The sequence below is a fragment of the Amblyomma maculatum genome, chromosome 11 (genome assembly GCF_055883805.1).
Source record: "Amblyomma maculatum isolate TAMU_Amacu chromosome 11, ASM5588380v1, whole genome shotgun sequence".
Lineage (NCBI taxonomy): Eukaryota > Metazoa > Arthropoda > Arachnida > Ixodida > Ixodidae > Amblyomma > Amblyomma maculatum.
In genome coordinates, this window is record NC_139354.1 from 70,639,782 (window position 1) to 70,653,795 (window position 14,014).

Below are 14,014 nucleotides of genomic sequence, written 5' to 3' on the forward strand. Positions count from 1 at the left end.
TCGGTAGGAGCTTTAATAAGCAACACTCGAAGTCACATTCTTAATCTAGTATCATATACATGACATTCTATTTGGTTGTGTCTAGCTGCGGAACCTGAATATGTTTACCTATCTCGTTACCTAATCGCTAAATGTTTCTCTTCCTTTTATGGACTAGGCCACAATATTCAAACGTCAACCTTGTGATCGCATTGTTCCGTTTTGTTATCAGACTCCTACATATCAGATTATTCATTTGGCGACGATGTAGCAGTTGGCGTCTCTACTTTGTATTTTTGCTTTTATTTAAGTTTGACCCTAATTTAAATGACCCCAAGAACTCAATAAAGTACCAACGTTTGTAAAATAAATGGCTCATCACTGTGTATAAAACACAACACCAGTGAACGATATTTAGAGCAGATGCATTGCTAAACTGGGTCGAGGAATTATTTGGGAATAAAAATTGTTGTTTTACACTTCCGTCCAGCAGACAACATTCACATGTTTTTATGAATTAGACACGCAAGCATTTGGGATCCATTGCAAATAATTTGCAACAGTATATTTGCACCCGATAGATGGAAGGTTGATTCTTAAACAGACGAATACAAAACGGGGGTCGAAATGAGTACGACTTCTGTTTAGACTAATGCATGAACGGCCCCGCAGAGCTTTCGTAAAAAGTATAAACAATACCCGAATGCAGGCCCTATATTTTGTGCCTAAGCATTTAACCATCTAAGCTGAGTCGCAAAGTAGTTTCTTCCTGATTAACGTCGCAGTTTAGATAAAGATTGCGCTATGTGTGCGTAGTTGTGCCCCTTTAAGACCACATTTTTAAAAACCACCTTTTCTTTCTGGAGCGCAATTCCCACAATATACGTGTCACTGCACACAGAGCAATACCGGAGAGCAAAGAACGCTACAAACAGAAGTTGTTTATGCCGGAACAATGAAAACAGCACTTACAGAACTGGCACGTTGAAACGGAAAATAGGTAGGATCATCTTCAAGGAAAACACCCGAAACAATAGTTGCTGTAGCTAAAATACAGACGCTACCCAATGCTGCCATATTACAACGTTTCTACTCAGGTTCACATTTGCTATGTAGCGCGTGACCTTCAACCACCTGATCTGCAATTAACATCTTAGCACGCTCTAAGCAGCCAATTATATTCTGAGACAGCATATAAAAGAATTTCTTGAAAACTTTGCTTCATTAATGGAGAAAATTTCCAATACAGTAACAGCAACAGCAACAAAGATGCTGCTGTTCGGCCTAAATTCTATTTGCATTTCTTGAAAATGCGGATTTGCGGAAATTGAAATTTTTCTGTGAAATTGCAACGTCAGATCTCTTGTGAGAAAAAAACACTGCAGAAAGGCTGCTCCATACAGAACAAACGACGTCTTTGCGTGCGTACGTATCTCACCCCTTTTACCGTAATTAAATATAAATTCGACATTTACCCTCTAGCTGCCTTAGTCACTTGCAGACGATCTTATGTTACAAACCTTGAGCACTCTCTTAATCACTTGAAAAGTCGCGGTCGCTCTTAGGCTTGTCGAGCGTGTAATATTGCTTACAAATTTGCGGTTATAACGTTACTCTCGCCGTTCGGAGTTACACAGTTCCTGGTGACATCGTGCACGAATAGTGATGACCTCAGGTGTCTACCGAGAAGACGAGAGGGATGTATCGAACTCTCAAACTTACAGGCCAGACATCACATTGACCTTCAAGGACCTGCTTTGTAATGACGTCCAACACCTTCGACGAATCATTCAATGCCACCAAAGTGTGCTAAGTATCTATCGCTCATATTTAGGAAATCTCTGTCAGAAGCAGCACTTCCTAACGATTGGAAGAATGCTAAAATCACACCGATACCCAAATCAGAAAACAAATCGCTTCTTTCGTCTTACAGACCAAGTTCACTTTTGTGCACATGCGGAAAAATTATGGAACATATAAGCTTTAAACACATATCCACTTATCTTGAAAAACTTAATTACATAAATCCTCGGCAGCACGGTTTCCGCAGGGGGGTGTCAACGGTCACACAACTACTTGAGGCAGTACATGATTTTGCAGCAGCTATAGATAGACAGAGCCAAATAGATATTATCTTTTTAGATTTTGAGAAGGCGTTTGACTGCGTTTCCCACCAAAAGCTGTTATTAAAACTGGAACCAATACTTAGAAATGACACATTGCTTTCCTGGATAACGGCGTATCTTTCGTCGCGGCACCAGTGCGTGTCGATTGAAGGACCATGTTCCTGTTATGGGCCGGTCCGGTAGGGCGTTCCGCAGGGGTCTGTTCTGGGGCCTCTTTTTTTTAGTATTTATTAACAATATCATCAGCAATGTGTCCGTGAAAATAAAACTTTTTGCAGATGATTGCATTATTTACAATAAAATTAAACATTCCAATGACCAGTCTGAGTTAAATTTATCGCTAGCTAAAATAGAAAACTGGTGCACAACATGGGAAGGGAAAATAAATAAGAAGAAAACAGTAGCAATGACAATCACTCGTAAAAAAAGCCCCTAACCTTTCCCTACTCCATTAATAGTCACCTCCTAGCATCCGTTGAAAGTTTTAAATATTTAGGTGTAATTCTAACCTCTGATCTCAGATGGAATGAACACGTGTGTTACATTGAAAAAAAGGCGATGCAAAAACTTGGTTACTTGCGAAGAACCCTACGCCAGTCTACTCAAGAAATAAAACTTCTAGCTTAAAAAACATTTATCAGGCCACTTCTTGAATACGCTTCAGTAGTATGGGATCCTTATACTAAGATGAATATTAACAAACTCGAAAACATCAAAAAAAAATCAGCAAGGTTTGTTTATAGTTCGTACAGTTGGCACACTTCCCAACCGCTCTGGTGCAAAAAGCTAATTTAGATCCTCTGCAGTTACGTCGCTTTCATGAACGACTGAAGTACATGCATCTTCTCTACTATTCTAAGCTAGGAATAAACCAGAAGCTATATATCGAACCTGTTATTCGGCGCAATACGCGTGCACATCTGTAGTCGACACAGTCGTCAAAAACAAAACAACGGAAAGATTTATTGTCCCTTCGTTTACAGCACTCGCTCGCACGGCGTACAGAACACACACTGCCCGAAAAGGGTCCGTTTCTGTGGCGGCACGGTCCACTCGGTCCCTCTCCGCACACCCTCTCCCACCAGATGTCCGGGGTCGGAGTGGCAGAGTAACCTGAGAGTCACTTCGCAGCACAGCAGAGCACCCCCCGTCAAGTCCGAGGCGGGACCCCGGAGAGGGACTGCGCGAATTCCGTCCGTGGGCCGAAAGTGCGTGGCGTCTGGTCGACAACACATCACTCTAAAAAATGAAAGAGTACACCTGAAAAACCAACGTGTTTAAAAATTCGTTCTTCCCTAGAACAGTCAGCGAGTGGAACACACTTCCTGCTGCTATTGCAGAATGCCCGACCGTTGAGTCTATGTTATCAAAATTGAAAAATTGTTCTTGATATATTCACGTGTGGTGCTTCTTTATTACTGTTGGCGTTTCTAGTACATTTGGTTTGCCATTGGCTATCTTTTCGGGTATTTTGCTTCTGTAGTGCTCCTGCCATTTCCTCGCGCATGTGGTTTCAATGTCTGCTTTTAATGTATCTTTTTTTTTGTTTTTGTGGTCAATTTCACTTTACAAACAGCGTGTTGATGTGTTAGTATTTTAATCCATTTTTTGGTGGCAGGTCGGCACCGGGATGATTTTTTATTTCTTAGGTTTTTCCTCTGTTAGCTGGTTTTTCTTTTCTGCTGTGTATTTTAACAATGCATGTAATCCCACTCCTGCCTAAGGTTTTCTGTGAAGGCTAGTAGTATTCCTGAAATAAATAAATAAATATTCTTCTGTGGGCTAGTATTTGTAGGCCTGAGTTTTCACAGTTGCCACGACAGCGGGGTAACAGCATGTCACGTGTGGCATGTGGTAACCTCGATAAAAAGCAAAGTGGGCGATCAATGTTAAAGAGCAAAACATGGCAAAGTGCGAAGTGCAAACTTGTGTCTAATTAGCAATTACGCAAGCATTGTTGACAGTGCATATAAAAGTATAAAAATGCTTTACATCACTATTAGGAACTGAGATGCAGAAATTTACCCTTCGGTGATCTTGAATGGAATTGATGTCAATGTGCCGTTAACCAAATTCCTAAGACCTTCGTGAAATGTCTTTAGATAGACTTGTGTGGGAGCCGGAAGTCATTATTACACAGGTTTTATTAAAACTTATGGACACACACACACACACACACACACACACACACACACACACACACACACACACACACACACACACACACACACACACACACACACACACACACACACACACACACACACACACACACACACACACACACACACACACACACACACACACACACACACACACACACACACACACACACACACACACACACACACACACACACACACACACACACACACACACACACACACACACACACACACACACACACACACACACACACACACACACACACACACACACACACACACACACACACACACACACACACACACACACACACACACACACACACACACACACACACACACACACACACACACACACACACACACACACACACACACACACACACACACACGCGCGCGCGCGTTTGAATAAAGTAAGAGGTGATGAAGAAAAAGAATGTATGACGTTTCCGCCGTCGGGCCGGCATTCGTCAGAAGAAACTAGGTTAAAGTCCAGTGTAACCTGGTTTCTTCCGACGAAGGCCTGTCCTGCGGCCAAGACGTCAATTGTGTTCTGTGTTCCTTCACGAAGTCTGATTCTTTTGAACTCATTCTTAATCAAGCACAACGAATCTGCTTATTTTCTATCATATATATATATATATATATATATATATATATATATATGCAAGATGTTTATATGAATCCCAAGATGGCAGGCACTGGTTGAGCACCGTTGTTGCTGCAAACCATCCATCTCTTCGCAGTGTAACGTCAAATGTCAATTGGATTTTAGGGCGGAATTCATGGGCACGACTGTTGCAGGACATGGTATGGGCAGTGATAACGAGAAATTTGTGTAGTTGCGAGGTTGGCATAACGCCAAAAAACTGCATCGGAGGAAATCACGTGGTTGGGCTCGAGGGGGTACCGAGGTGCTTTTGGTGACCCCGTTTCTGCGTAGTCAACAAGCGCGCCAAATTTCGGCCTTCCACAGTATATATGGGTGCTTCGAACAAGAGTAGTCTGTGAATCGTCTCGGGGCAGTGAAGGATTTAAGCCATGTTGAAGGCAGGTTCAGGACGGTAAAGAAGGAGGAGAAGCCATTATTTACCGGCGCAGCCGTATTGTAGGAGTATGTGACTTAGGGCATTACCCTCTCCGAGTTGCAGTGAACGACTTCAACCTGCATGTTCAGCATGTCACTAAGAGAGTGGCTGCATCTTCAAGTCATGTCTTTAGATTGGGAGACGGTAAGCTGTGGAAGCCATCTCAACGATCTGGTACAGCTTAAGGAGGGCGTCGACGACATCGCAGAGAAGCACGCCTACGCGAAAGCAGTTCTTTCGGCGCAACTTGACGAAGAACAGCACGTAACACGATGACCAAAAAAGCATTCCAGTTCAACTAAGATTTCAACACCGACGCTTGGACTTAATGCTAACACTAGGAACACATGGCGAACCGCCAACAATTTTCCCACCTGCTCTGCCTGCGGTGTTCCGGGCGACGTTGCACGTCTTTTCTGGCAGCGTCCGCCGCCGCCTGTGAGATTCTTCCTGAATGCAATAATCTGGCACCAGCCCCTTGCTCCTACACCAAGTTGTAAGGTGTTTAGTTGAAAGGCAGGACTGTAAGCATTGATCGAAAAACGTTGCTTGAACAATATTTGAAGTCTTAACGAGGTTTCAGGCTGCACTCCGTCTGCCTCTTCGGTGCGTCGCGTGGGGTTGGTATATATATTTATATATAAAGAGGCGGATTGAACTGTTTGCACCACAGCATCTTTACCTAAGCATTTCTGCTGCTAAGGCCGGCTATTGTTCTCGACATTGATGGCGCATACACCCACAGAGCTTTTTACAAAACAAGATCCACCTTCGTCAGCTTCGTCTTCACAACTTCTTCGTTACGTCTTCATTTTACCTCTGTTTGCTGGTAGTACAAACGTCAAGGAACTGTCTTACAGTAAGCCCGCGTGCAAAGACGCTATCGTGGCCGATTGAGGGCTAGCCAGCCCGATTGCTGATAGTAAAGTTAGAGGAAGTCAATCTGGACAAGTTCCCATCCTCAATGATGGCAATATGAGGGGCTCAACAAAACATTGACTGGTGAAGTTAGTTCAAGCACACCTTGCAGACTGTATTTCGCGTCTTCTACTTCCCAAGACCGAATGCGTCTCTGCTGACTTCAATGAATACATCGCATTCACCGTGCCTGATTTTCGCGATTTCTTGGTTCTGTGCACTGTAGAATCGACCGTCGCAAGCCTCGAGCTACTCCTTACGACTGCGCAGGATTCTACAGTCACTAGCTGGTTTTGTGTTCGTGACGCCCTCCTGTTGAAAAAGCCGCACTGAAACACCGGAACACATTTTCTACTCGTAGTCCAAGAAACCCACTGCTCATACGTACTGCCCCTCATGCGCATGACGGCACCCCTATCTTTCACCTGGGCTCTGGACGAACAATCTATCATGCCCGCGACTGATTTTAATAACGAAATATGTCCCGGATGACTGAGCCATATGGGGCGAGCATCACTGAATATCCCGAACAAAAACGCCCTACGCCCGTGCCAGAAGGTCTGCTCCATCCTGTGACTCGGCAATGCTGTGCATTCGAGAAAGTCGGCATCGACCTCATGTATCTCTTCTTGAAGTCTTCCGATGAAAATGTTTCGATCGTAGTTTAGGCCCGACTATCCCACCCGCTACCGTCAAATAGCTGCTTTTCTTCTGCTACCAGTCGCCAAGTGTATCTGTCGTCACTCCGCTCTGTCATCGTGCGCAATTAGACCTCTCTCTGCGAGTGATCATCTGCGACAGCTTGGGTTGGCAGCTTGCGGCAGATGTTGTGGAAGTGCTTCCCCGTTTCAGTGCGCGCCTTTTCGACACTACAAACCATAACACCACCCTCAAGATCACTGCTTTTACGGAGCGCACAAGCCGTACTCATCAGCATCCTCTCTATGTAGATCGCATCAGACAACAAGGACGAGGATACCATACTGTCCTTTATAACGTTCACAATCAACACTACAACCCATGGGACTGTGGGCTACAGCCTGTCGTTTCTTCTCTATGCGCATGCACAGACAACATTCCTTGCTATTCCGCCAAGTTTAACTGTGCGTCGCGAAACTCTTTATCGGCTAAAGAAGCTCTCCGTCTCGCGCGTTTGAGGATTCTTGCTTCGCAAGAGAGTTCAAATCTCGGTATGGTGTCATTTCTATGTGTCATACGCCTTTCGATATTTATTGTGGCTTCAGCGACCTCTCGGTAAGTGTGACTTAACCCCTAAATGTTGTGTTAGCGCATCACGTTGTCATTGACAGCTTAAGGTACGTGAACTAGAGACACGCGCATAACCACCTGCCTGTGGTAGTCGCTCGGCCAGTCGCTCATTTTGCACAAATGAAGCCGTGTCACTCACGTCGGAACGACTACCTACCTCGCACGGGAGGTGTCGTTTGTCCAGGGGGAACTGTAGCAGTCGTGATGAAAAGAAAAAACAAGAGCACAATAAAGTGAAGACTTTGGAAAAAAACGTCGTGCCGGATGCGCGCTGGTTGACTATATAAGCTCCGACTACTACATCTGTCAAGCGAACCGACAAGAAACCCCCGTTGTATAAATACGATATTCTCATGCCTGGCGTGGCATATTTTGTAAAAGCGCTCAATTGGTGGTCGGAGAGGCACAAGTTCGATTCGCGTTGGAGGATGATTTTTCTTAAACGTTTAGAGAACCCCGCCGTTTTCCCGCGGAATATTGTGACACATCTCACGAAAGCGTTGGGGATTGTACAAAAAATTTCGCATTAAACCCGGTTAAATAGGTGTGCCTCTGCAGCCCAGAAGTAGCGTGCGCAATAGGCATCGGAGGGCACTAAGAGGTTGATTCGAATTACAACTTCAAGACAAAATGAGCAATACGAGATTCCAGACTTGAGATTTCCAAATAATATATCCTCTCATTAGGTCGCACAAACAGCAGATCAATCAGTACCCTGGCATCAAAGCTGTCAGCTACCACCTGCCTGGCCATTTCGGTGATTTTTTGCTTTCATCCTTGACGCCGGATTTCATGTTTAATCGTGCCTTTCACGCTACCGTATAATAATGTTCAGAGACAAACGCTTTGATGAAAATTTCCTGCTCTCCATTAGGATATCAGATCATATATAGTTCGAAATCTATATTAACATAATATATGATGTCCTGATACAATATGTTCATAGAGGCTTTCGATTGTTATGGCAATACATTAGATGTTACCTACTTAAGCACAGTCCTCTGATACATCTGGCGACCGTTATTCAAACACTTTGTTTTGTATAATGTATGATACTTCCTATAATAGAATTATTGTAGAATTATTGCAATTCCGAGTGCATGCACCTGGTGGCGTCGCAAAAAGAGCTGGTGTGTCCTAGAAACCACTCTTGCCAAAGACACAGACCGGAGCTGTGCAAGGCAGGTTACCGAAGCCATTGAAAAAAGGCAAGCCAGACTTGCCTGTTGCCTAGAAGCCTACCAAGCGCGATAGCAATCCAATGAAGATTGAAGAGGTCGCAGCGACTGCGGCTGCAAATCATGGATTACGGTCGGGGAAAACTGGTTCGATAATACTCGCTGAAACTGCAATTTCCTCAATCTTTTTCTGCCCTGACCGCTCGCAATGAAGAACAAACGGGCTTGCACAGACAGCATAGAATGAGCTGGCGCCACATTGGTAGTTATGAGTTAATAGCGGGTCATTATCAAAACCAACCAAAAGAGGGCGAGCAGGGTCGCGTCCAGTCCAGATACCCCACCTAAGAGATCGCTATCATAGAAAATTGGTCTGTAGCTTTACCTGAAAATCCTGTTTTGGGTATATCGGGTAAAGATTCCAGTTCAGCGCCTGGTTCGTGCTTCCCGATCCTATTCTCTAGGGGCACTCGCATGCCCTGTCCCCTCTACACAAAGCGAATAATAAGGGCGGTAATGAGCCCCCTCTCCCCTTCGATTTACACCGCTAACTACGAGGACTGAGTCAAGACCATGATTGGTGATTGAAACGTGATTGCCTCTACACAGTCCAAGATCTGCACTATCGTGACAGGTCTAAGGAAAATAATGATCTCTCGAATCCGATCTAACAGAGCTTCACTAATTTATGGTATCATTGAAACCACCAAGACACCTGATACATATGCATGTGCTTGGAGAATTCATTACAAGGCCCCTTTTTACTCAAGCGGCTTCACAAATCAGCCACAGATTATGTTTACATGACGCGCTGCAGAAAACAAGGCCAACGATGATAGAGCCAGCACGATGCTTTGATGAGGCGTTTGAGGATGCCGCGACCTCCATTCCAGTTCCCCTAAAACTTCACGTTTGAAATGCATATGAAATAGGCTGAAAAGTTTGTGTCCATTTTGCTGCCTTATTAGAATGCCGTTCGGCCACCGTTGTTTCTGGCCGTCATTAATGCATGAGCATTGTATGGCGGTGTTTTCAGTTTAGCGTCAGCACGAGTTTCTCTGCACGATTAGGTTTGAACGAATTTATGACAAAAAGATAGGATGCATCAGATGGGCCTTCAACAAATCGGAAGCTGCATGTTGTGTAGTTAGGAAATTAATTAAAGCAAATTATTCAATCAGAAGTTAAAATAGCCGGGTTAGAGGTTAAATTAATAGAAGTTAAAATACGTTAACTTCCAAGGGTGTCACGTGGTACCCAACGTCCGGTGACGTAGGATCTAAGTTTCACTGGCGGCAAATTTGAATTATTTGGACGTGAACGAACGGGACAGGGTGTGGTCTGCGTGCAGAAATGGGTGGGAATGGTTAGAAAGTGTGTAAGAGGGACAATTGACCTACAGCAGTCTGCGTAGTTTCAAGAGCTCTAAAAAATCTGAAGTGCAGAAATGCAAAAGACTGGACGTTGCTGCATTTTGCGATACATCGCGCGCCAATTGTCGATCAGCCAGCATTCTTTTGAACCCACCAAAGTTCACCGGCGTTCGATAATTGATTTACAGGAAAGGAAAGGTGCAGTGTCTAATTCGCGGAATTCCGCTGACGCATCTAGCGGAGAACAATGCAACGCTCAGGCTTTCGCATTTCGCTCGTGCAGATTCTGCTGGGATCTCAAAAAAATGTTTTCGTCCAAATCTAAAAAAAATGAAATATTTCTCGCCATATTTATGTCACTGCGGCAGTAAGCGTTTTTACGACGTCAAAACATCCCGTGAGTCTTTTAGATCACCGTTCGCAGGGCGTGCCACGACACGAATCGCCAGCTTCCCTCAATTTTCGCGTAGGTATCTAAGTTACTGCAGCTACCATGAAATTCTTCTACCACGAACTTGGCACCATCGGCAAGACGCGAACTAGGGAGACAGGTGAATGTGCAACTCAATTATGTGATTGATGTGAATGGTCTCTCAACTGTGGCACTGGCATTTAAAACTAGGATTATATTTTGTCGAAAAGAACAGCCCTCGAAAATGGCTAGTAATCAGCAGCCACCTCTCGGTTTTTACTAGTATTTCAGGCATTAGAAGAGAAACCATAACCTCCAACACAGTAAGTGCCGCTCGGAACCAACTTTCTAGAGTAATGAAGTGAAACGTAGGGATATATGTCTAGACTTGCTCCCATTATCTTCTCCGATTCTGCAGTCCCCGGTCCACTAAACCCCTAAGTTCGGCAGCCATTTTCCAATGCACACTGTTAGTCACATACAAAAACACACAAATCAGGCAAAATTGTTTGTGCTTTGATATAACAATCAACCATTCAATCAATAAATCAATCTTTATTTAATGTACGCGGGAACAACCATGTGGTCTTCGTGCTGCAGCACAAAAAAAATGAAAATGCGCACGCAAGTTTTACACACACTGATAGAACATAACAGAAGAAACAAATAACACATAAAATGAAACTGAGACGAAAAGTGTCACGGAAAGAAAGAAATCAATGAGTAGCATGTCTTATGTACACAGTCAGAGAATTGTAGAGCACATCACAAAAAAAAAACAAAACAATAGATAGAGAGAAAAAAACAACAACAACTGACATTTATTATAGTAATAGAAAACTACATAAAATAAAGAGCCATTCTAGGCGCAACAAGTGCGTGGTACTTAACACACAGGCAAGAAATAGTGGGAAATAGAATAAAGAAACACAATTTAACGCGGGACAGTAAGCTTCGGAAATAAAGTCTAAAATTAAAATATAAAGAAGAAACGGATAAAAACCAGTACCAGATACTTTAAACAGCACTGAACAGGAGAAGAAGCAAAACCTGAAGGAAAATACAATACTTAGGCTAGAAAGTGGAAGTTCTATGTGATAAATACAGTTTAGAATACAAAGCTACGAACGCCCAATATAAATGAAGAGAGCGAGTTTTGGAAGACGTCAAGGTGAAGACAAAAAAGTTAAACAACATCTGCATTCTGTCAACAGGGGAATGGGAATGAAGAAACGGAGAAACTCGAAACGGTTTGAATTCCCGCATGCTCTTTCGCGGAACGCGCAGAAGGATGAACTCTGAGAGCTGAGGGCACATAATATGGCCATTAAAGAGGTTGTACAGAAAAATTATATCTACTCTGACACGACGGCAGTTAAGAGAAGGAAGATTCTGGTGGAGCCAGAGGAGGAAGTTGGGCAAGGAAAGCGATATCAAAATATGCGTAAACTTTTTTGCTGCACTCTGTAAACCTTCTTCCAGTTAGATTTACAATTGCCACTCCAAACAACCAACGCGTACTCCAAAAGCGGCAAGCATATGGACAGGTAGTACAGCTTTAGGAATGGAAGTTGAGTACGGAACTCTCTCGAAAGTCTGCAGACGAAACCGAGTGTCCTCGTAGCCCGCTGAGCAGTGCGTTTAGTATGAGAGGAGAGGTCAAAAAGTACACCAAGGTCATTAATTTCATCAACCCTGTCCAACAGCACAGAATTCGCAGAATAATGGTAGAGAAAGCTGTGCGTTTTACGAGTAAATGCGACAACCCTAGTTTTGGAAGAATTGAGGGTAAGTCGATTCTTCGCACACCATCAGAAAAAGCAGATATATCCGATTGCAACAACAAGCAATCTTAAAATGAATGTATGACCTTTAATTTTTTATATCATCAGCATAAGGAAGAAACAAGAATTATTGATGCCGGCGGAATCGTCCTTAATAAAAGTAATAATAATAACAACAACAACAATATTGTTTTATTCAGTCATGTGTACATTTTCCCATCCACTCGCATAAGCGCCGAGGTGCTTGCGCGCAGCGCTTGGCAAGTTTGCGGCGTTGAAACCACAATTAAGAAAGGACAATATGATGTACATGTTCAAGAAAAGTGTACGCGTTTCATTCCTGTACAACAGAAAGCTTTACATTGGTTATCACTGAACAAAAAAAAAAACAAGGAAACAATAAAACAAAAAAATGCATACGTTATTTGCTTAAAGCACAAGAAAAAAAGGAATCTGAAACGAAAACTTGCCTTTCACACTGTTATGATTTCAGTACATTGACATCGTTACTAGGAATTGAAAAGATACAAAGTATTACAGCTCAAACTGAGATAGAATGAATTATAAGTCTGATGCCGGTCAGAATCTTACAAATATTTAACAGAGCTGAAGTCCGGTACTGAACTATTGGTATAAAATAAAACGGTTATAATAAAACGGCACACAAACATTTCGTGTCCTTCTTTCATACTGAGAAAAATTCGAAGTTGGATTAAATTGCCACCAATATATTTCTAAAGTATATTTCAGCTTCTACTTAGCTGCACACATGGCCTCAAAACGGTATTAGGATATCACGTCTTGTGAAATATCACATCATGAAAATGAAATTGTGATTTCTAGGAGCATGAACGTGCCTGCGCGGCCTGCAGTGTTTACAACCAGGGGTCACGTTGTCAGAGAAAGCTTGATTCTATTACTACCCTCTCCTCGACAATCTTGAAACTCCTGTTGATAGCTCTGAATAACAAGGGTAACTCATCGGTAACGTGAGGTATCACGCACCTACCGCCATCTAGCGCAGGGCCAAGCTCCCAACCATCAACGGCCTTTTAAAACCATGGCAATGATATTCCTTATGAAGGGCGATGCAAATCTTCAAGTTTTATTTTCTGGAAAACGGAAGGCACTTGATATCATCGCTTAAAGTTACCTAATGCCATGATTTTGAAAAACGTTCCTTTTATCACTGATACCAACGATGATTATATTCCAGGCAGATGCGAATGCCCTCCTTTTTCTAATTGCACGACATATTTGAAAACAGTTCCTCTATGTCTCTATTCTCATCTCTCTAGCTTTGCTTATTCATAACAATAAATCTGTATGAATATGTATTTCATCCTTTACTCAGTAAGGCTAAATTGCGCTCAAGGGCTCTCGTAAGCTCAAATATATCAGAAAATTACTTTTGCATACAATTTCAAGTAAAAAAATTTAACAAAATATTTCATAAATCCTGCTGATTATTTTTCTTCGACGTGGGTGAAGAAAACTAGTGGTGTGAGTACAAATTCAAACCCATCCATTATTTTCCAAATATTACAGCTAAAACGAAATATTGTTATTCTCGAGATCATTTACGATCACATATCTGTTGATAAGTCTAACGAAATTACTAATTATTTGTTTCACATATACAAAATATGTATTAATATTGTTTGTGATTCTCGAAACCCTGATGATTTCTCACATTGTTTAAGAGTGGGTTGAGACCGTTTT

General features: G+C 42.7%; 1 long non-coding RNA gene across 1 annotated transcript in view; it reads right to left on the minus strand.

Moving 5' to 3' along the window:
• LOC146174123 (uncharacterized) overlaps nt 1-1,149 on the minus strand; it is a 33,647-nt gene extending 32,498 nt beyond the window's left edge. The window contains exon 1 of the long non-coding RNA XR_014702294.1: nt 952-1,149. This is a non-coding gene — a long non-coding RNA (uncharacterized LOC146174123). The remainder of the gene's footprint in view (nt 1-951) is intronic.
• Nucleotides 1,150-14,014: the final 12,865 nt, after the last annotated feature.